Below are 22,691 nucleotides of genomic sequence, written 5' to 3' on the forward strand. Positions count from 1 at the left end.
CTTGGAGTATGGTTGTGACAACTCTAATACAGAGTGCTTTTCCTGGTAATGTACAGGTTAATAAAAGCTTCAATCAGACTTAGAACTTTGCAACTAATATTGACAGATTTACTATAAATCATTCTTCCTGTTATTACACAGGTTATTAAGAATTTATATTAGCGTTAGGGACCCCTGAAATGTGGTCTGCCGTGCCGTTGGCTCAGGGGCTTACAACAATTTTGGCCAAAAATGTCAAACTAAAAGACCATTTTACTTAATAGATATTTATACATATATATTTAGGCCCGGTACCGTGTATGAGTTTCACTGGATGTTCTAAAACTGAGCTCTGTCTGTGTTTTATGTTCTGTCTCTGGTTTTAAATCTATATAGGAGTAGTCAGGCTTCACTATATATGAGAAATTAACAGATTGCTGCAGCTATGAAATATATCAGTTCTGAACCTCTCTAGTGGGGATTCAGATCACATTATATTGTTTGGCTGACGGAGGTGCTAACTTGTGAAAGTTCTTCTGAATAGCCTCCGTTGGGTTTTAGAAGGAGAGCGCAATGTAAGCTATCAAGCTATATCGATGGCGTTACGAGCCATTCACCTCAAAATCGCAGCCATAATGAAAGTAAGTATCTATCAGGATGAAATATTACTGACACTGCCAAAGTTAAAATAGCCCCGCCGATGATCGTTTCGCGATGTTCTGCTTTCTCAAGACTTTGGGCTAATGGAGGACGCGACCCTGTTGCTTCATATATACCCAATGCCTTGCACCGATTGGATGTTGAACCTGTTAGAAGGACAACTGTGATTGGCTGATACATTATTCATGCTAATGAGGCATGACATCACACTGGTGAGTTATGTTGACATTAGTTTCAAAGTCACCACTAGGGGCAGCCCTACATTGCCATGGCTGATCATATTCATTGAATAGAGGCATACATTGTTGCTGTATCTTGTTTAAGTAACGGCTCAGTGTTTTAATAATGTTGTTACAATGTTTTGGGCTACCACCTGTGCTGCAGTGCCAATGTTACTCAAATTAGAGAGACAAACGGTTTATAGTATGTCTAGTTTGTATCTAAGTTGTATTGAAGTATAGATACAGGCTATAGTTTGTGCTGCAATGCCAATACTACTCAAATTTAAGAAACATACAGTTTACAGTGTGATATGTATGCAGTAAGGTAAATAAAGTTAAATGAAGGAGTTAAAAAGTAAGCCTTCGTTCAATCCTTGTGGGGATGATGTTCCCAAATTGTAGATCCATCTTGACTCCCTGCGTAGTAATAATTGGTCCCAGTCACCTCCTCTGATGCCTAATGTGGGATGATCAATACCAAGGAATTTAAGGACTTTGTGATCCCCATTGTGATACTCCTGGACATGGCATGCAAATGGCTTATCAAGTTGGTTTCTGATATCTCCTAGATGTTCTAGGATTCTTTTTTTGAATTGTCTTTTAGTTTTGCCAATGTATTTTTTCTTGCAGGAGCACTCTATTTGGTAGATCACACCAATGGTCTTACAATTAATAAATGTCCTTATTGTGAATACCTTAGTGTCGTCCCAATTTTTGAAGTTCTTGGTTGATTTAACATGATTACATGCTAGGCATTGTGAGAATTTATAAGTGCCGACTGGTCTTACCGGTAGCCAGAAGAAAACAGCCTCTAGAGAGGGGAGTGGAGCACAGCACAGGTACAAACGGCAGGAACCAGCACACCATAGGTTAAAAACGAATTTATTGGTCAACAAGGGGAGACACCATAAAAAAGGACAACCACCCACTCTGACGCGTTTCAGGCTCAGCCCTTTGTCAAAGAGTATTCCCTAATCACAGCAAACACATATTTATATACATATATTTTAATTACCTAAATTGATCGCATCCTTCGGTATCGATGACGTCAGCAGACCCAGTCAAACATCTCGCGAGACTCCTTGTATAGCCAGAGCCCCAGGAGACCACTCATTAGAATATATTGCGCCATCTAACCAGGAGGACACGTCAATGCAGGCAAATACAAAGACATATGTCCCGACTGTATCTAAAACCGGAAGTGACGTTGCGGGGATCAATTTCTAATCTCGCGAGACTCCCAGACTCACTGCTGTCTCTAGCAGACAAGAAGGAACCCCACAGCGCCATCCACCGTGGAGGAGACACAAGGACATAAACTAACCTATACATAAATAAAGCCAGCAAGTACATCACTATGAAAATCCTAATTACACGTCAGTATGTTATAAACATAACGAGATCGTAAGGTGATAAGGGATATTAGAGAAACCTAAAGAAACATTAAACATATAATACAAGCACTATATGCTGACTAAATATAAGCATAGGCTATATCAAACATTTATTGCTTGAAAAAAATTAAAGTAAAAAAGGGGATAGGAATAGTGGTTGACAGAGAGATATATATTCATTAAAATCTTAATAGAAGTATATTTATATTTCTACCAATTACTACATAACATATAGTCTCACTGTATATCAACATAGAGACAGATTATTATCCATTCAATCCATGACTATAGAAGACATATATATATTAACTATAAATAGTATAATCACAATAACAATAGTCATAATAATATATATGATCTATAAGTCCTAGTGGTAAAATAACCTCATATTATAATTCATGTAGTGTAAAAATAGCAAATATTCAACGACCGCATCCTATTAAGGAGAAGGAATAAACAACATAGATAGTGTAACGGGTTTCCCCCCCCCCCCAATCTCACATTGGCCCGGGTACTCTAACAACCAACGCCCATTACGTGTTTGTGTTTGGTGGTGCCATTGTAGGCAACAGAACCCCTTGCACCAGGAAACACTGTGTACCTTGCACCAGGAAACACTGTAAAAGAACACACAAATTAAGCGTCAAACATTACCATATTTACATAATAATGTCAGAACATCACGCTCACTGACCAGCAGGGAGCGTTAAAGAAAAAGTGCACACCACTCTTTGACGGGACCTAATAGTAGTGTCGAGGGTCTGGTTTCTTCACCTCCCGCCCCGCTGCATCGGTGACTGTCACGCTATACTCTCAGGGCAAGCCTCGCTCATTACAATACACCACCTTGTGCATATAAATGCTGCGCCCGATTTTCCAAACCCTCATCAGTTGGGAAAACCTCTGCTCAGCCTGAACTCCTTTGATAGCTCCTCCCTTATTAACGATATAATATTCTTTATCATTACGAAGCCACCGCTCTCGATTGTCCTCTATTTCCCTCATCAGAGGTTCGGGGACATATGGGTATTCAAGCCCATGAGACCTTTTATATTTGGCTGTAATAGCCCGTTCAGCTAGACAGACCCGGGTTAATTTAGTTTGCCCAGCCTTTCCCGATAACACCCATGACAGGGGCTCACCTAACTCCACTGGATCATCTAACCCTTCAGATCCCTTTGGGGTAATAAGACCCCCTTGGATTCGGTCCCACCTTACTCGTAGCTCCTTGAGGTAAGCCTCATCGTCGAAATCCCCAGGAGCCCACCAATGGTCAACCACCCCATCCCTTTCTAGAATGAAACGGGTGCGGTCTATCCAGGCAACATAACCCTCATATAATGGGGCCCACCATCTAGTTTCCCGTACCTCTTCCGAGTTGGATTCTAGTGGCTCTTCCTCTTCAGGCCCGCCCGATGATACCCCTGAAGTACCCTCAGATTGCGTAACCTTTCCCCGCCTCTGTGACCAGTGTCCCCCCGTAATACTCATCATACTGGCACAATCACTGGGCACCGACCCTCGTTGGGAAATCCTCCCTCCACCCTCCGACCCATCATCCGAAGTTCCCCAGTCCAGGCTTCCAGTCCGTTCCTCAGTAGGACCCCGGGAATCCCCTGACATCCCCAGGCTAGAGGTAGACCCGAAGGAACAGGTGACAGGGACAGGGGATTGAACTAGGGCCTTGGGGCTAACTTTGGGGATGGACGGGGTTGGGGGACGGGGCCGGATGGTAGGTATCGGCAGGGTTACGGCCTGCTCCTCAGCAATACCTGCCTCACTTCCGCCACAAAGTCCGTTCTTTCCTCCGGCAGCTGAGCCTCTCGCTCTCCGGCTCGACTGCCCACTCCGTCTGTCAGTAGGGGATCGACTCCCACTGCTCGACCGTAGAGGCGCGATCACCTCCCACTCGACACCACTCTGGTCGTCTGGAACTGCTTCCGCACACGCACGTGCTGCGACGCCATCTTGGGTTGGGTCCCCAATCGAGACCTCTTCCTCCACGAGGACATCCGGCAATGCCCTGCTGCTGCGCGGTCCAGCCTGACCCTGGATCCGCTCTTCGTTCACCTCCACCCCCGGAATCTGCGGCGAGCACGGAGTTAGCCTACTGCTCCGCAGCGTCGGGGTGGATCGACCTCCTTCCGACCCGCTAGTCACCACGGCTGTGGGACTCCGGCGATCGGGTTGTCGCGGTACTGGAGACACTCGACTCCGTGTCTCCACACCACAAGGAATAGCATCTCGCCACGGAATACCACTGGCATGGTACTCCGTCAACAAGTCCTGTGCCTCTGCCAGCCTGGCACACTCCTCGTCCGAGGACTCTAATTTACAGTTCGGGCGGGGTATTCCAGTAGGGGACCGACGATGGGCTCCTTTCCGGTCACCTCTCCGATGGCTGGTTTTCTCTGCCTTAAGATCTCGGCTTGATTCCGGCTCCGCGGGACATGCACTCGCACTCCACAGTGCACCCGGAAGCTCCGCTGCCGACATCGGGGTAGGATCTTTCATCCCCACGGCTTGTACCGGCACAAACGTTGTCATAGGCCACATATATTGCAGTCCACAATGAGGACATCGAGCCTCGCTGCCCACAGCTCCGTCCGGTAGTCTGCACTGCAGGCAGAGACAGACCACTGTCTCCACACCCTCTACGCGGATAATCAGGAAGCCTCCTGGAGCCGAATAGGGATGGGTAGATATCAAGGGACTCTGTTCCACTTTCTCCGCTTGCTCAGCCATGGTCACCAACGGAGGCACTCGTCTTAGCGGTCTGTATTGATTAATGGCTCTTCGCAACTGAAGTGCAGGGGATGGTTGAACAATCCTTCCCCCCACTTTCTCCATCGGCATCCGGTGGAACTGCAGACCACTCCCCCTGGTTGAAACTAGGGGGATGTCTCGCAGCTTTGTAGGCTGACCCAGCACAGGGGCGGAGTGAGTCATAGTCCATGAAGGCGCGGCTCCAGCTTTCGCGCCAAACTCCCCAACTGGGTGGAGTTTCCTCGTTGCCGCCAATCCTGGCCAACAATTAGCAAACTGCAAAGTTGCAAGACTTTCTGCAGCTGGCCCACGCGGTATCCCGGGAACGCGGGAACCGCCATTTTGGTAAGTACTATCCTTCTTCATCTTTGAGGTAGCGTCTGGTTGTTTGTTTATTGGTGTATAACAAAGTCCATTTCGTTCCTCCCATCTCGCAAGGCTGTCGTCCTCACTAGTCTCGGGGGTATCTTCCCGAGAACATAGGCATGACAAACACGGTGCAGCCACGGCTTTCACGCCATTCCATAACAAACACACAAGAGTCTCTCCTGTAGCTTGTTCTTCTTCCTCATCCTGGCATCCTGGACCTTCTGCTCTTTGCAGATCCTCCATTCTGGCGGTCGTTTCTCGATCACTGTATACGGGATTATTGTACATGGAGCTCCGCTCTGCGGGGCAGCTACCACATCAGTACAATAAAACATGCCTTGTACACCACCTATGTACCTAACGTAGATCTAACTCGTGTTTGCACTACCTCAGGCTAGGCTCACTCTCTCAGTGTCTGCTGTATCTCCTTCCTCCCAGTCTGTGCTCCCTTTAGTAAGTGATCTGGAATGGCTAGAGTACTCTGGGGTTTAAATGCAGTACTTGGGCGTCTACCTCTCTTGGTCAGCCTAGTGCAGACCCTCTCCAGGAGTCCTGACCTAGTTAACAGGCTATCCCTTCAGGCGTCCTACCCCTAGCGCTACCTCAAGGTGACTAGAACAGCTATAGCCCCTCTCCAGACCCACTAAGTCCTCTCAGGTTCCCAGGTTACTTCTTCGGTTCCATCCCAACACAGCACAAAGTGGCAGCATACACTTTCCCTGTTTCCTAGCGTGTGCCTAGCAAAAGAGTGTCCTGTTGACAATTATATATATCTCTCAGCAGCGCCTCCAATTGTAACGGGTTTCCCCCCCCCCAATCTCACATTGGCCCGGGTACTCTAACAACCAACCCCCATTACGTGTTTGTGTTTGGTGGTGCACCTGTAGGCAACAGAACCCCTGAGTATCCCGCTTGATGGTATTAGGGGATGTCATCAGGACAGGTAGCTGAGGTAGTGGGTGCGAGTTCAACTTACATCATGTGCAGCGCCTCCACCTCATCAGGATCTGTGCTTCTGCAGGGAGATGGTCCTGGTGAGGAACTCCTTCTTGGTGGTGACTGCCACTGCTGAGTAACTTCACACTCACACAGTGGGGGTATCGTTAACAAGGTCATCTTTATTGCAGATTGGGATGTAGCAGACTGCCCCATGCAGCTGCCGGCTCTAGCCGCCCATCTCTCCATGCTGTCCCTTTGCCAGGTATGCCCTACCAAATTGAAGTGGGATTCCCTCTTCTCCTAGGGAGATCCTCTCTGCGCCAGGTCCCTGGACACAGAGTGGCTTAGACAGGCCGATTGGTCAACCTGGACCGCTAGTTACTGCACTAGGGTCACAAAGTGTTCCTACAATCCCTTATGCAGGAAAGTACAACTTCCCAACAACTTCCCACAGCTGCTGGAACACACTGTAACTAACTGTGTTGTGCCTTATATACTTCAGGAGGCAGGCGCATCTCTGATGTCACTATCCATGGACTCAGAGCCTACAGCCACTCCCCTCCATACATAGGGCCCCTCACCATGGTGTGAGGGAAAACCTCCATAACTACTGCTGGCATACCTGTACTTACCAGGACTTACTGCCAACAGCGAGGAAAGTAATATACCATTATTATGCATGGCTATAATAACAATATACGCAGCAAGGGGTGAACACAATAACTATTGGGATAAAAAATGCTTTAATTCCCAGTCTGTGTTCATCCCTCGCGGAGCCATCGATCCCAGGGAATGTATCCAGAATATTTCTCTGCGGTTAAGGATATTTTCCCTATTTCCACCTCTGACTGGTGCCTTGATCAATTCATGAGCAGAAAACAAAAAGTTATTAATCCTGCCAGTAGCCATGTGGTGTTCATGGGTTCATCATAATGGCTGTGTGTCAGAATGTCCCTCAGCTTATCTGGGCGTCTGCTGGTAATGCTAGGGTAGGGCTTCAAAACCTGTTGGAGGACTGGGTCCGCAGTAAGGATATGCCAGTGCTTTTTGAAAATTGATGTTATATTCTGCCATTGAGAGTTATAAGTTCCAATGACCCGTATTAATTTACTCTTGTCTTTTGGAACTTTCTCCTGTAGGAGCTGATGTCTAGGTGTGGTTTTTGCTCACCTATAGGCCCATCTCACTATGGCATTGGAATAACCTCTCTTTAGAAACCGTTGTTTCATTTTGGTGGCTTTGAGTTCAAAGGACTCGGTAGAGGAACAGTTTCTGTGTAACCGCAGAAACTGTCCCACTGGTATCCCTCAGATCAGATTTTTTGGATGGTGGCTACTAGCCAGGAGAAGGCTATTTGTTGCTGTTTCTTTGCGATGAATGGTAGTTTGTAACTCGTTATTTTGACCTCTCAGAATCTTTAGATCTAGAAAGTTGATCTCATTCAGATTATATTCAAGAGTGAGTCTTAGATTAATCTGATTTGAATTATTGGAGGATTTTGTCATCTCAGTGCCACAGAAGAAGCACATCATCGATGTACCTTAACCACATAACAATGTTGACTGTGTACTTTTCATATTCTTCGGAGAATACCGTATCAGCTTCCCACCAGCCCAGGTACAGGTTGGCAATGCTGTAAAAATTGTTCTTTAACCAAGTCCAGCAGACTGTGGTACTTAGCAGCATGACATCTCTCCACCCAGTGAGTCCCATGCAAAACCAGTCTTGAAGCAAATCGCATGTAGGTTTCCCGGGTGTTCTTCTCCCCGACCTAAACATGGCACGGTATACCTCTGAAGTGAGGGCATACTGTGCTAACAATAAAGAATTTATGTGCTGGTAGTCATTGTTGTCCATTACCAGGATGGCCTGGAGGGTCTCCAGGGCTGCCCCAAACAACAGGGGTGACAATCGCAGAACCCAGTCCCATTCTCGCACATGATACCATAGACACTGACTTTCAAACATGTTCAAAAATCCATCTATCTTTTCCATGCTATCCACAAACTTGCTGAAACTGTAATGGTTCAATTTAGGTAGAAGTGGCTCATCAGGATTTCGCTGGGGTGTTGGGGGATGCACAGCTTGAGAAGCTGCAAGCAGTTGTAGCCTCTGTTCGAAGGTGACCCACTCTCCCCAGCTGGTGAGGAGAGAGGCAAGCCTTGTATTAGGGGAACCGCTAGCCACTGGGGTTACCATGGCTGCACTCCCTGCATCATGCTCACCAACTCTGTACTCATCATCCTCACCTTCCTTATCCTCTTCTGACTCCTCCAGAGGTGGACAATCCTCCGGTCCCCTGGCCGAAGTGGATGCCCCTGTGTCCACAGGTGAGGTTATGCACACCCCAGGTGGAGCTATCATCACTTCATGACTCAAGATCCTCCTCCAGCACTGTCTTTGACCGACTGGCGGTCGGTAGCACATAGCTCTCACACTGTGCAACAATCCGGGGATGGTCCAAGGACCGGTAACGTCCTGACTGTCTATCCATCTTCGCCTGGTGGCAATAAACTAAGTGACAGAGAGAACCTGTGCTTTTCCTGCGTAAGTCACTACTTGTTTTGAGATCTTGCAATCTAAAAATTTCTCTTTATGTTATAAGACCCAGCAGGATTTTTAAACATAAAGCTCAATGATCCCACCTGCCACCTGTAAATAAGCCTGCCATAGGAGACCAGGTTTATTATACACCTTTTTAACAGGATCATTCATTGAGCAAAACAGGTAATGAAATAAATTGCAGTTTATTCACTTAAATAAGCATACATACAGTGGAACACAACATACAGGTGAAAAGACACACTTACTTGGGACTTGTGTCACAACTAGACTTTTATAGCTGCTGTGCACTCTAAAACAGAGTTTTTCTTTGACCGGGACATAGCTCCAAACGTCCTGGAACTAAACTCAGCTCGAAATCCCAACCACGACCGCTATGTTCCTTTCTGAGAACTTGGTCGCCAAAACCTGGACTTTTCTGAAGCCGGTGCTGTGCTATTCACACAAGAGCATTTTCAAAAAGCCCGCCCACACTGCTGGTGCTCAGAATCTCTCCGGTTATTGGCTTAGGGGTTTCTTATAGTATTTTGGAGTTCATTCACAAAATACTACAGCCAATCCAAGTGTGGGAACTTTTTCCTCAGCCAATCAGAGTGATGCCGGTCTGGAAAGCCGGGAAAGCGGGGGAATCTGAATCTGCCAAGGGACATGCACAAGTTTTCCACCTGAGTCCCTTGCTATTCAGATGCTACCCGCAGGGTCAGGCTCCTCCATGTCTGGTGAGGCAAATGGTAGCCCTGACGACTTCCATTCATCCCAGGACATGGGTACTTGAGCCTTTCCCTGTTACCCAAATGGTCTTCACACCCCTGGCATCCTCTGGTGGCTTTCATCTCCGATGTTCTGCAGACTTACTGGCACATAACTTGGTAGCCCTGGTAGCCTGTCAGAACATTGGTTCTGAAAGTCACTGCTCATTTACCGTGCACAACAGTAAATTTTTATACTAAACACACTGTTAACAAAAATATACTTTTATATGTCCTAAGTGTCTTACAGTAGTATGGGGAATAGAATAGAAAACTGCACTTTATTTTGTTCTAGCCTATATTCCCCACACAATATCTCATAGACTTGGACTGGACTCTAAGAGTCCGCTCACAACCTTATAATTATGGTTGGATTGCCCATGAACCCCCATATAGGTTCTGGGCTAACTGGGCAGTAACTGGGTATCCCCCTTAACCTAGGACCCCTCATAGTTACAGGGACACTTTTCATCCAATTGACCAATATACAGTACCTTTCTGGGCTATGCTGAAGCAGGGACCCTAGCGGTGAGTCGTGCAAGCGTTTTCAAGGGGTGATATTGCGGGACAATGTTCCTACATGTATCCGAGAATCAAGAATGATTCCCGGGTACATTTTTAGGGGAACTGACAACTCCGGACCCCTCCTTGAAACTCATACCCTAGCAATCCCTGCTTGCTGGCATCCCTGTAAAGGCAAAAACATAAAATGTATTTATTGTCCTAGATTTACAAGTATGCATGTACAACGGTTGGGCTCAAGAGCTGACACTCTTACACCCCAATACATGGATCAGAGGTAACCAAACAAGCTTAAACCTTTACTGAGAGCCTGATTACCCCTCACTGTCACAGAAAGCTCTTCTTGGTGGGATCCTTTGGACTGCAAAATTATATGTCCAGTACAGCACTTCATATACTGTCACTGCTCTACTGTATAAGAAAAAAATAATAATAGCCAATAGCATAGGCTACATCCATATGATTTAATGTCATTGTATTGATGTCATTGTTTTACTAATGCTGTGTGTGATGGTTCAAAATAACAGAACATTGTGTTGTTAGCAATCTCTTTAATTCTTTCTATACAGTAACGCAAGAATTAGTTTTGAAATGTTACCCTATTAGGCTGCTTGATGTATGTATTGCTTCAAACAAACAATACACACATCAAGCAATACAAATTCAGACATAGGAAAGTCAAATTGGTTTTACAGAACTTCATTAACTCAGTACTGTTGACTGAAATATGAAGTGTCAAAACTGAGAATATCCTCCTCAGGTCCAGTCAGCAGTTGCTGCTTCAAGAAGTACCCCCTTGATATTGTTTTCAGGGATTTATAAACATAAACATGTTGATACAGTACGGCAATCTGACAACATGACAAAAAGCCTAGCGTAAAAAAAACCACATGATTTCAAAGCTTTGTTGTACTCAAGCCTGATAAATTAAAATGGGTTGGTAAAATTGACAGATATTTGCTTTTGTCCATTATATTTATCCTTGGTAAATGATTCCAAAAACATTTGGAAATTCATGGAGACATTGGTCTGTGTGTTATTTTGATGTAGGTGTAAGTATTATGAGTACTAACTGAGCTTCACAAAAATGTGATATATCTTACACCGCAGTAATAGAGAGCTATATAAGTAGTGTTTAAATACATATTTTCAGGGGTTTTTCCCATTAGAATTCATAAATCAATATTTTCAAAACAAAAATCATGTTATTCCGAGATATTAAACCATCTTTAAATAGAACACCCATGCATGAAAATGTTTAGATACACATTAATATGTTATTTTGTTCTTAATTGGCATGGCAATTTTAAGAGCTTCTGTACATTAGTGTAAGAGTTATTTTGAGTTGATATTTGCAATGATACGAGAACATAACATTTACAATAGTACCATTGAATGGCTTCGATTTTAACATTGTCTCCTGTGATTTATTTTCTACTTTTTATTTCCCCTGTGCACAGGAAATGTGTGTAGAGGAAGTTAATTACTGTTGAACAATAATAGATTGATGAGAACTATTCCTTGGCAGAAGAAATGATTACTAAATCCAAATTGCAACTGAGAGAAAAAAAGAATGAAATTCACCTTCGTTTAGCCAACTCAGAAATCCACCTTGCACTGTAACATTATATACATATACAGGTTATGTGACTGTCCTAAAACAGCTATCAGTATAATTTTGAAATTTGGTCAAACATCAAGTGCCTTGTGCTATACAGTAAATAGGTTGCCTAATGGATACCTTGATTTCCTATACTGTATGCACCAATTTACAGTTACAGTACAAGGGGACGTTCTAGAGTATACCTGGTTGATATTCTAGAGTATTTGTTTGTGTGCCTACTACCCTACTTACTGCTGCAGCGCATCATATTCTAAGACATCGCCGTTTTTTCCCTGGCTTTTTCCTGGAATGCGACGCACTTCACCGGGAGCATGCCGCATTCATTTTGCGTTCTCAGCCACGGGTCGTGCACGGGTCATGCGCGGTTGACGCACGGTTGATGCATTTATTGAGAAGGGTTCGGATTTAATACGTTGCAATTCTTCGCGTGTCCGCCAGATGGCAGATATTCATGAATTGTAATGCGCATGCGCTTCAGTAATGTGTCGACTTGCAGGTGTTTCGTTTAAAAAAGATACCACAGTGTGCTATTGTAAATTGGCCTTTAGACTGAAGGAAGAGGTTGCAAAAATGTATCAATTTAGGCTTTTCATATTAAAGAAAGACAAAGACCAATTTCGGTTACAGTATTCTCCAGAGAGCCGTCGCCATGATTGTTCAAGTGCAGCCCGTTTTCCAAAAACCCGACAGAAGTTACGCGTACTTGATATGGGCCGCGATTAATGCAACAGATGATAAGATGGCAACAGTTGTTCAAATTTATCAGTATTTTATCGAAAACTATGACTTTTACAAATTTTCGCCAGCTCCTCATACGTGGAAGCGTGCAATAAGGAAACGGTTATGTAGCGATTCCTGTTTTTATCATATTGAGCCACAATTTGTTGGAGGGTATTGGTGTGTATCACCGGCTTTTTCCTGTATCTATGATCATGCAGAAAGCAAAAGGCGAAAGGTCGTGTTAAAACCAACTAAGAAACGACAGTCGCTGCCAAGCTATGCACCAGCACCAGCACCGGCTTCCAATAACGGTCCCACCATCAGTGACAACCCTTGCTGTCTATCCAGCAAGCCTGAGCCGGATTTCACGTGCAGTTTCGATCAAGCTTGCATGTACCTAAGCGATTTCCAGCCTCATCAGCTCACTACAGGTGTACTAGTCCCGCTGCAAACTATCCACATGGATGATCAAGAACACTGGACTGGCAGTTGCCCGGCGCCGGCACCAGCTGAATGGGAAATTCTATGGTGAGTATTGTTGCCGTATTAATTTCTGTGTTTTTTTTATTTTGACAATACAGTATCAATATCAGCGCGATTCAAAAGCCAAGGGATTCTCCTGTAAGCAATATAATTGGCTGAGCGGCTTCTCCAGTACTGTGCTGCAGATACTGAACAATTGGTGGAACGCTAGGCGCATGCGCATTGGAACCTTCTTGAAATGCATACTGCACCGACACACTTTATTCGAGCAAATACCCGGTATGTACCTGGCAGATACCTGGAATGCGCCGCTCCTCACCTCTGACAAGCCCCGTTGCGTTTGCCTTCCCAGCCTGGGTTCATGCCTGGCTGATGGGCGGCTGATCTGTTAAATGATAATGATTAGGATTTAATAGGCTGCAATGCTTCGCGTGTCTACCAGATGGCATAAATTCATGAATTGTAATGCAGTATATATATATGTACTGTGCAGTATTGCAGCCAGCGGGAATAAAATGCTTCAATCCCTGCCGGAAAATAACTCAATGCACTCGGGCAGAAAACTGTCACAAACCTCAATACACCCGAGTATACCCGAATTCGTGGGACTAGCCGAGCTCGAATAAAGTGTGTCGCCAGTGTATGCGTGTCATTACATCGACGGTAGGCGCATGCGCTTGTGAACAGGAGACGCCCCCCGAGAAAATTATTGGTGGGACTGGCTTGGAACTTCTTTAGGGGGCTGACAATTACAGTAAAACTTTTCTTTTTGTTTTTCCTCAGAAAAGAAAACGGCTAATGGAGGGATTTCGATGGATAATATCGCTTTGTGTAACAATGCCTGCACATTGCTGAATCGGATTTAAAAACCCACGTACCGCAGTCTACAGTTTAGTGGCTGTTGTTATTGATTAGGATAGAATATTGTACCTGAAACAGTATGCTGATGTTTTCCGGCCGTACAGTATACAATACTTTTTTATATACAGTATACTGTGTAATAATCCCAAAAAATTAAAACTATGCATTTATTCTACATGTATTTCAGTACTGTACATACAGTATGTGTCTTCTATACAGTGCCAGTACATACAGTACAGTACAGTATGTGTCTTCTATTTTTTTCATGCCTGGACAGTAGTGTACAGTACATTCTAGAAACACTGTATTTTGTTACAGTAGCAAAGGAGCCAATGGAACAATGTAAAACAAATCAACATGTTCTTTTATTGGTGTAGTAAGTACAAAAACATTTATTTACAAATACTGTACAATGTAGAAACATTTTAAGTGCACAGCAATTCAAAACATCAACAGGTGTATGGTTAACTGCTACAGTAGTGAAAACATTTAGATTTAGAAAGTAAAAAACATTTACAGTCAGTCAGTATGGTTTACAGTCACATGTTATAAAAACAAATTCTTTATTCATAAAATATACAAAACGCAACATTTCCTTTATTAAAGAATGGCAAGTCAAACCATATACAGTGGGATGGTGTGCAAAACAGTCTGCACCAGTACAGTCCTCGAGGGCAGCAAACAGGCCTGGTTTTCAGGACAACCTTGAAAACCGGGTCTGTTTGCGGTCCTCAGGGACTGGATTTGTGCAGGTCCTGTGTGTGTGTACAGAAAGTTAAAACATTTCTGTATAAATACAAGTTAAAAAACACACAACAACATCTCCTTTATTTAAGTACAGCAGGTCAAAACATGTACAGTACAGTTCAGCACAACAGTATGGTCTTACAGTACCCGTTTTCTGAACTACTCTGTCAACCTTGTCAGGTACTTTAGAGTGTTATTCTTGTCAATTTTGATATTGGTTTTACTCCCATAGGGATTTAACTACTGGAGGATTTTTGTCAAGTTTTGTTACGTACAGGGGATCCATGCCTCATTTTAAACATTTTCTGTGCTTTTATTAACTTCTGTTCTGTGACAACCGTTAAATAAAGATAATCTGAATTTGTACTTCATAGGTATACTAGAGTGCTTCTGTTTGGGGCTTTTCCTTCTCTTACTATATATATATATATATATATATATATATATATATATATATATATATATATATATATATATATATATATATATATATATATATATATATATATATAATACATTACAGTATATATTATTAAATAATATTCTTATAAATGTGCATTATTCATGTTTATCCATGTTTTACAAATGTTTTCTAAATGTTTATCCAATTTCAATCTGCAAGAAGAACTTAATAAAGACTGCATTATGTATTATTTGTATATTTTGGTTCCTGATAAAATAAAATAAATATTTATTTACATTCCTGCTAATCATAATCATTGACAACACCCACCCCCCCCACACCCACAGTACACCAATGAATAAGAATGAATGACAAAACAACATGAATCAGTAAACGTTTAACTCTCAATTCACACAATGCTGTGCAAATCAGATTTACATTTCAAATTCGAGAAGGGATTTTCCAAAGCGTTACCGTAAACAAAGCCTCAAAGGGTTGGGGGGGGTTTGGGTGAGTCATGTGCAGTAATCAGCTAGCTCCCATCTCAAAGAGGATTACACACAGGTGCAGTGAGGCTTTGTAGCTCGGCTATGGACGGATTAAGAACACAATGGCAATATTCAGAAAAGTCACGACTCTGTGGAGGGGGGTTGGGTGACTCATTCGCAGTTAGCAGCAAGCTCCCATCTCAAAGAGGATTAGAGTATACGCAGGTGCAGTGAGGCGATTGACGCTCGGCTAGGGACACATTAAAAACACAATGATTAAATTCAGAAAATTAATGACTCTGTGGAGGTGTCTGTCGATAAGAGTTTGTGTGTGCGTGGGGGAGGGATGAAGGATTAGTTGTGCAGCAGTTCAAAGAAATTACTGTACATACTGTAGAGTGGAGTACAGTATAGTAATTTCAAAAGGCAGTTAATCATAGTACTGTAATTTGATCCCTACACCCCCAAATACAGTACATAAAAAGCACACAAATCAACCATGTGCAGGCAAACGCACAGATTGAATATCGTAATATCAAGATTGTTTTTGCAGGCTTGTGGATAAAATAACAGTTAAAAAATCATAATTAAAAAAAAAATTGGGGGGCTCTCAAGCAAGCAGTGGTGGGTGAAGTTACAGGCGCAAGAGCAGGAATCAACTAGCTCCCATCCGAAAGAGGATTACACACAGGCGCATAGAGAGGTGATGCTCTGTGCAAATCAAATTCGAGAAGGGATTTTCCAAATCGTTGCCGTAAACAAAGCCTTAAAGTTCCCATCTCAAAGAGAATTACACACAGGCGCAGTGAGGCTTTGTAGCTCGGCTATGGACGGATTAACAACACAATGTCAAGATTCTGAAAATTAATGACTCTGTGGAGGGGGGGGGGGGGGTTGGGTGAGTCATGCGCAGTAAGCAGTTAGCTCCCATCTCAAAAAGGATTACACGCAGGCGCAGTGAGGCTTTGTAGCTTGGCTATGGACGGATTAAGAACACAATGTCAAGATTCAGAAAATGAACGACTCTGTGGAGAGGGGAGGGTTGGGTGAGTCATGTGCATTAAGCAGTTAGCTCCCATCTCAAAAAGGATTACACGCAGGCTCAGTGAGGCTTTGTAGCTCGGTTATGGACGGATTAAGAACACAATGTCAAGATTCTGAAAATGAACGACTCTGTGGAGAGGGGGGGTTGGGTGAGTCATGCGCAGTAAGCAGTTAGTTCCCATCTCAAAGAGAATTACACACAGGCGCAGTGAGGCTTTGTAGCTCGGCTATGGACGGATTAACAACACAATGTCAAGATTCTGAAAATTAATGACTCTGTGGAGGGGGGGGGGGGGGTTGGGTGAGTCATGCGCAGTAAGCAGTTAGCTCCCATCTCAAAAAGGATTACACGCAGGCGCAGTGAGGCTTTGTAGCTTGGCTATGGACGGATTAAGAACACAATGTCAAGATTCAGAAAATGAACGACTCTGTGGAGAGGGGAGGGTTGGGTGAGTCATGTGCATTAAGCAGTTAGCTCCCATCTCAAAAAGGATTACACGCAGGCTCAGTGAGGCTTTGTAGCTCGGTTATGGACGGATTAAGAACACAATGTCAAGATTCTGAAAATGAACGACTCTGTGGAGAGGGGGGGTTGGGTGAGTCATGCGCAGTAAGCAGTTAGCTCCCATCTCAAAAAGGATTACACGCAGGCGCAGTGAGGCTTTGTAGCTTGGCTATGGACGGATTAAGAACACAATGTCAAGATTCAGAAAATGAACGACTCTGTGGAGAGGGGAGGGTTGGGTGAGTCATGTGCATTAAGCAGTTAGCTCCCATCTCAAAAAGGATTACACGCAGGCTCAGTGAGGCTTTGTAGCTCGGTTATGGACGGATTAAGAACACAATGTCAAGATTCTGAAAATGAACGACTCTGTGGAGAGGGGGGGTTGGGTGAGTCATGCGCAGTAAGCAGTTAGCTCCCATCTCAAAAAGCATTACACACAGGCGCAGTGAGGCTTTGTAGCTTGGCTATGGACGGATTAAGAACACAATGTCAAGATTCAGAAAATTAACGACTCCGTGCAATTTCAAATCCTTGAGCTAGCCTTGTGTGTGTTCATGTGGGAGGGGAATACAGGGTACAGCTGCATGAAGTTCAAAGATAAAGACATACTTTAATTTCAAAAGACAGTTCATCATAATAATACACCTCCAAATACAGTACGTACAGTAAAAAGCACACAAATCAACCATGTGCAGTCAAACGTACAGGGTCGCAGTCAAAAGCTACAGCACAGGTTGAATATCGTAATACAGTAAGATGGTTTTTGCAGGCTTGTGGAGAAAAAAAAATTACAATAAAAAAAAAAAATTTTGGTCACTCAAGCAAGCAAGCAGTGGTGGGCGAAGTAACAGGCGCATGCGTAGTAATCACCTGCTGTGAAGCAGGAATGTGATTGAAACCAGACACACGTTCAAAGGAATGGTGTGGGAGAGATGTACTGCATTTTAGAGAAGATAAGAAGTTGAATTACCCTGCAGTGCAGTTAATTATCCTGAGCGAGGGGAGAGCGCTGTATATGCTGTAATGTGACACTGTTACAGTACTGTACACGCCTATGCGTTTCAACAATTTTCAAATGAGACATACTGTACAGCAGCACAGCACTGCAAATGCATGTATACTTTTAATATGGAAATTCACAATTACTGCGCGCGCACACACAGACTGTGTACTGACGTAGGTTGAACCGCAAAGGTATTAGACTTCCAAGACAACAGCTCGCAAACGCCCCCCTGAGTTTTTACACGGCATTGCAGTATTGCAGACTACGAGAATAAAATGCTAAAATCACGAGCGCTAAAATAACGCAGTTCACTCCGGGCGAAACAAACAGGAAACCGCACCTAACCCGGATAATCTGAGAGCCGCGGATCTAGCCGACTTAGACTCAGGTCGGCTGCCACTGTAGCTATGCTCTTTTCTCATTTGAACTGTACCAACAGTTCAATAGTTTGTATGTATGATTTGTGTATCACAAATCATTTTTGCTATAGTGATTTGTGACACTGTTCATCATGTTAAAAGAACAAAGACGAGAGTTGTCTGTAAAATACAGGCAGTGCTCTATTAAACCACTAAGGGGTAATCTCCCCTTAAAATATAGAAGATGGAGGCTTTAAATGGTGTATCTCAGAATTATTCCTTTACTAAAAAAAAAAAAAACAGGGTTGGCAGTTGTAGATTACATGCAATAGAGAAATAAGCAATTATAAACAATTAATTACAGATATTTGGACTTTGGCCCCACCTAAATAGATATTCTAAAAAGCATTTAAAGATATGTTACAAATGGCAAAATTATATACATGGTTTGACAAAAGCAGTATGACTTTCTTAAAAATTACTAATCCAAGTCGTGTGCCCATGACACTGTGCAATCGGTAACTGTACCTAGTTGTTTCCAATAAAAAACTTTGGAATAAAATTTTTTTTTACTAATCCTTATTTAAATTACCAACCTTACAGACCCATCATATTTGCCTCTTTTTTGATTGATTGTTACAGTATATTACACAGTTTAAAAAAAATCTCTTAAAAAAATGTATTCTTACACTTAGGATCCCATTGACTTTCTTGGGGGAGAAAGGTCTTGGCTTTAAAGTGTAAAGATGTCATAGATATACAAACATCTTTTACTTTTGACTGTACAGGATCCCCACCGGTTGACTTTCTCCTGTTATTGTTGCACTTTATTCTATAAAAAAGCTGCTTTAGGTTAGATACAAGAGGCAATTAGAGTTGGTTGACTACCAGAATGCTTTGAACAACACAATCAAATTCACTACTTCCTTCATCAAACAACAGATTTCATTTTTTTAACGTTCCAGTGCAGGTAAAATATGGTATTATTACTACTTCGCTCTACCAGAAACCAACAAATAGGAATGCTACCCTACATGCCCTTTAGTGTACATCTCACCCCAAAGGCGGACGCCTGATTAGGTTACCCAAGAGCTGATCCCCTCTCCACAGAACCAGCATGCTAAGGGTTAAAATGTTTTTGTAATTTGCGGAATGTCAACTTCACCCACTGGAATTTTAATGACCCAGGAAGTCAAAGGACTTTGAATCCACAGCTGTATTCAATCTGAACTCCTTCAGTGTACATTGAGTCACTCCAAAGGCGGAAAGCCTTTGGTGCAGCTAAATGGTTTGAGCCGTTTATTGCCATTCGCTGATATTTGGTGGTGTTAAAGCTTCTCTATTTCCATCTGAAACTCTCCAGCCCTTTTATACTGTGTACTCAATTTTCCAACTCTATCTGTCCATGAAATGTCTATGAATTGACTGCATAATCCTGTTCATTTAATGTAACCATGTATTGTCATACAGTAACTCTGTGCACAGGACATACTTGAAAACGAGGGCTAACACTCAATGTATTACTTCCGGGTAAAATATTTTTATAAATAAATAAAATAAAAATACAACCAGATATCCCCCACCAAGTACATTATTTTTAAGTCCTTGCTATATTGACAATGTTTCAGTTCTAGATTCAGCACAGATGTTTAGTTACATAGTAGATGAGGTTGAAAAAAGATGTACGTCCATCAAGTTCAACCTATCTTTTTGGATCAGGAAACACAACATAAATTATTTACAGATTGAGACTGAAAAACAAGGAACACCATCTTGTGCCAAAAGTGAATACAAATAAAAGATTTGTTTTTACATTTAGCACAGTTAGTAAATGCATACAACATAAGTTTAAGGAAAACTGACACATTTTGGCTTCAATTCTACAGTATCATAAATTTGTCAACTCCCTTCAATTATCTATTACAAAAAAGGACATAATATTTTGTTAAAGCAGATTTTTCCAGCAAGTGCATATTATATTAGTTCCCAAAATGCCACTGTAAACCTCTAAAACCTTGGTGCTGTAAATATACAGTAGTATGATTTGCTGCTATGATTTTGCATGATTGTCTTATACAGTGGCGGCCGCCCTTAGTCTAAAGTGGCTGCCACCGCGGCTATTTTTAAACCGCGTGCAGACACGGGCTTTTTTTTTTTTTTTCAACGCCGCAGGCGCTTTCTTTGTTCAGCGCCATTAGCGTTGATCGGGAGAAACGGCCGCGCGCGGCTGCAAGATGCGGCTGGCACGCGGCCAAGTTCGGCGGCTTAAAAAAAAAGCCCCGAACAATTGCGGTTAAGCTTTAGATTAAGCTTAGCCGAAACAGTATGTTGGTCCGAAGATGGCTGATGAGGTCAATCTGGGTCCAACAGACTCTGTCATTTTTTGAGCATGTGTTTCTGAATGAAATGGGTGGCCAAGGGTTACTGACATATTGGTCCTGTCACTTAGCAGAGCTAGTTTACTCCTTCTGGTTTATTCACCAATGCACTAAGGGTAAACTTGGATTTTTATATTTATTGGCTTGTAACAATGAGATATATAATAACCTTAAAGAAAATACACAGTCTCACTCCACTTCGTTTCCTTATATCTATATTTTGTGCTGTATTTTACTTTTGAATTACACTGTTATTGTTTTTGTTAATCTGACCCTAGCTAGTTTATAGGGTCTTTGTTTTTGATCCACATTCATGGTTGCACAACATTAGGACAAATATCTACAGATGAAGTCTCCGGTTGTGGCTTGCCCTCCTCGCGGATCCCGTGTGGGAACCCACCCAGCACCATGCGCACATAAAGCATGCACGCACTTCACTCATCTTTTACCAAGCCATCACTGGTGAAAGTGTGCCATGGGGAGATACAAATCCCCCTGAAGGCAGCCGTCAGACTGCCCATGGAGCATTTGTGAAGGGTAAGCCAAAACCGGAGACTTCATCTGTATTAATTTAATATCATACCTGGGTCTATTATGGTATGTTAATGCAACGGGGCGCAAACAGGGGGGTGCGCTCCCTTGGGGGGGTGCAAGATTATTTAGGGGGGGCGCAGGCTGCGTGCGGGGAAGCCTGGGGGCAGGCAGAGCTGTGCACGGGCGGCCAAGCAGCTCACAGGCTACGTGCTGCTGTTTCTGTGTGATCTCTGCTTGCAGCGGGGGCGGGGCCTTCCCTGCACACAGACAGCCCCTCCTCCTCCTGTCCCAGTTATCAGCCGCACATGGGGGACTGGCACAAGCATAATAGTGAAAGTAAGTGTGTCTTAATAGTGAAAGTAAGTGTGTGTGTGTGTGTGTGTGTGTGTGTGTGTGTGTGTGTGTGTGTGTGTATATATATATATATATATATATATATATATATATATAGTGACCAGATTTTGAAAATGAAAAACTGGGACATTTTTTTTTTTTACATAACAGTTTATTTATTGTAGTACACTTATACTTACTACCATTAGTCCTTGTTACATAGTTGTGTGTGTGTGTGTGTTGACCTCACTAATCGAACAAAAAAAACCCAGATGTGAATGATTCTGAACCCCTTAACCAGTGTCAGGACGCCGCCTCTTCACAATTTCTAAAGCAGCAATCCCGCCTGGGATCTTACCTGATCCGCAGTCCCTCAAGGTATTATACTGGAGGGGAGGTGTTCCTTACCTGTCTTCCGAGGTCTCCCGTGTGAAACTTGAGTCAGATCTGGAAGAAAGAAGGGTAGGTTCATTCGGTGTAGGTATATGGCAGTTAAGATAAGACAGGGAGGGTGAGAGAGACAGAGAGAGAGAGGTGAGAGAGACAGAGAGAGAGGGTGAGAGAGACAGAGAGAGAGAGAGGGTGAGAGAGACAGAGAGAGAGAGAGGGTGAGAGAGACAGAGAGAGAGAGAGAGGGTGAGAGAGACAGAGAGAGAGAGAGAGGGTGAGAGAGACAGAGAGAGAGAGAGGGTGAGAGAGACACAGAGAGAGTGAGAGAGACAGAGAGAGAGAGAGAGGGTGAGAGAGACAGAGAGAGAGAGAGGATGAGAGAGACAGAGAGAGAGAGAGGGAGAGAGAGACAGAGAGAGAGTGGGTGAGAGAGACAGAGAGTGGGTGAGAGAGACAGAGAATGGGTGAGAGAGACAGAGAGTGGGTGAGAGAGACAGAGAATGGGTGAGAGAGACAGAGAGTGGGTGAGAGAGAGTGGGTGAGAGAGAGTGGGTGAGAGAGAGGGTGAGAGAGAGTGGGTGAGAGAGAGTGGGTGAGAGAGAGGGTGAGAGAGAGAGAGGGTGACACAGAGAGAGGGTGACACAGAGAGAGGGTGAAA

The sequence above is a fragment of the Ascaphus truei genome, chromosome 2 (genome assembly GCF_040206685.1).
Source record: "Ascaphus truei isolate aAscTru1 chromosome 2, aAscTru1.hap1, whole genome shotgun sequence".
Lineage (NCBI taxonomy): Eukaryota > Metazoa > Chordata > Amphibia > Anura > Ascaphidae > Ascaphus > Ascaphus truei.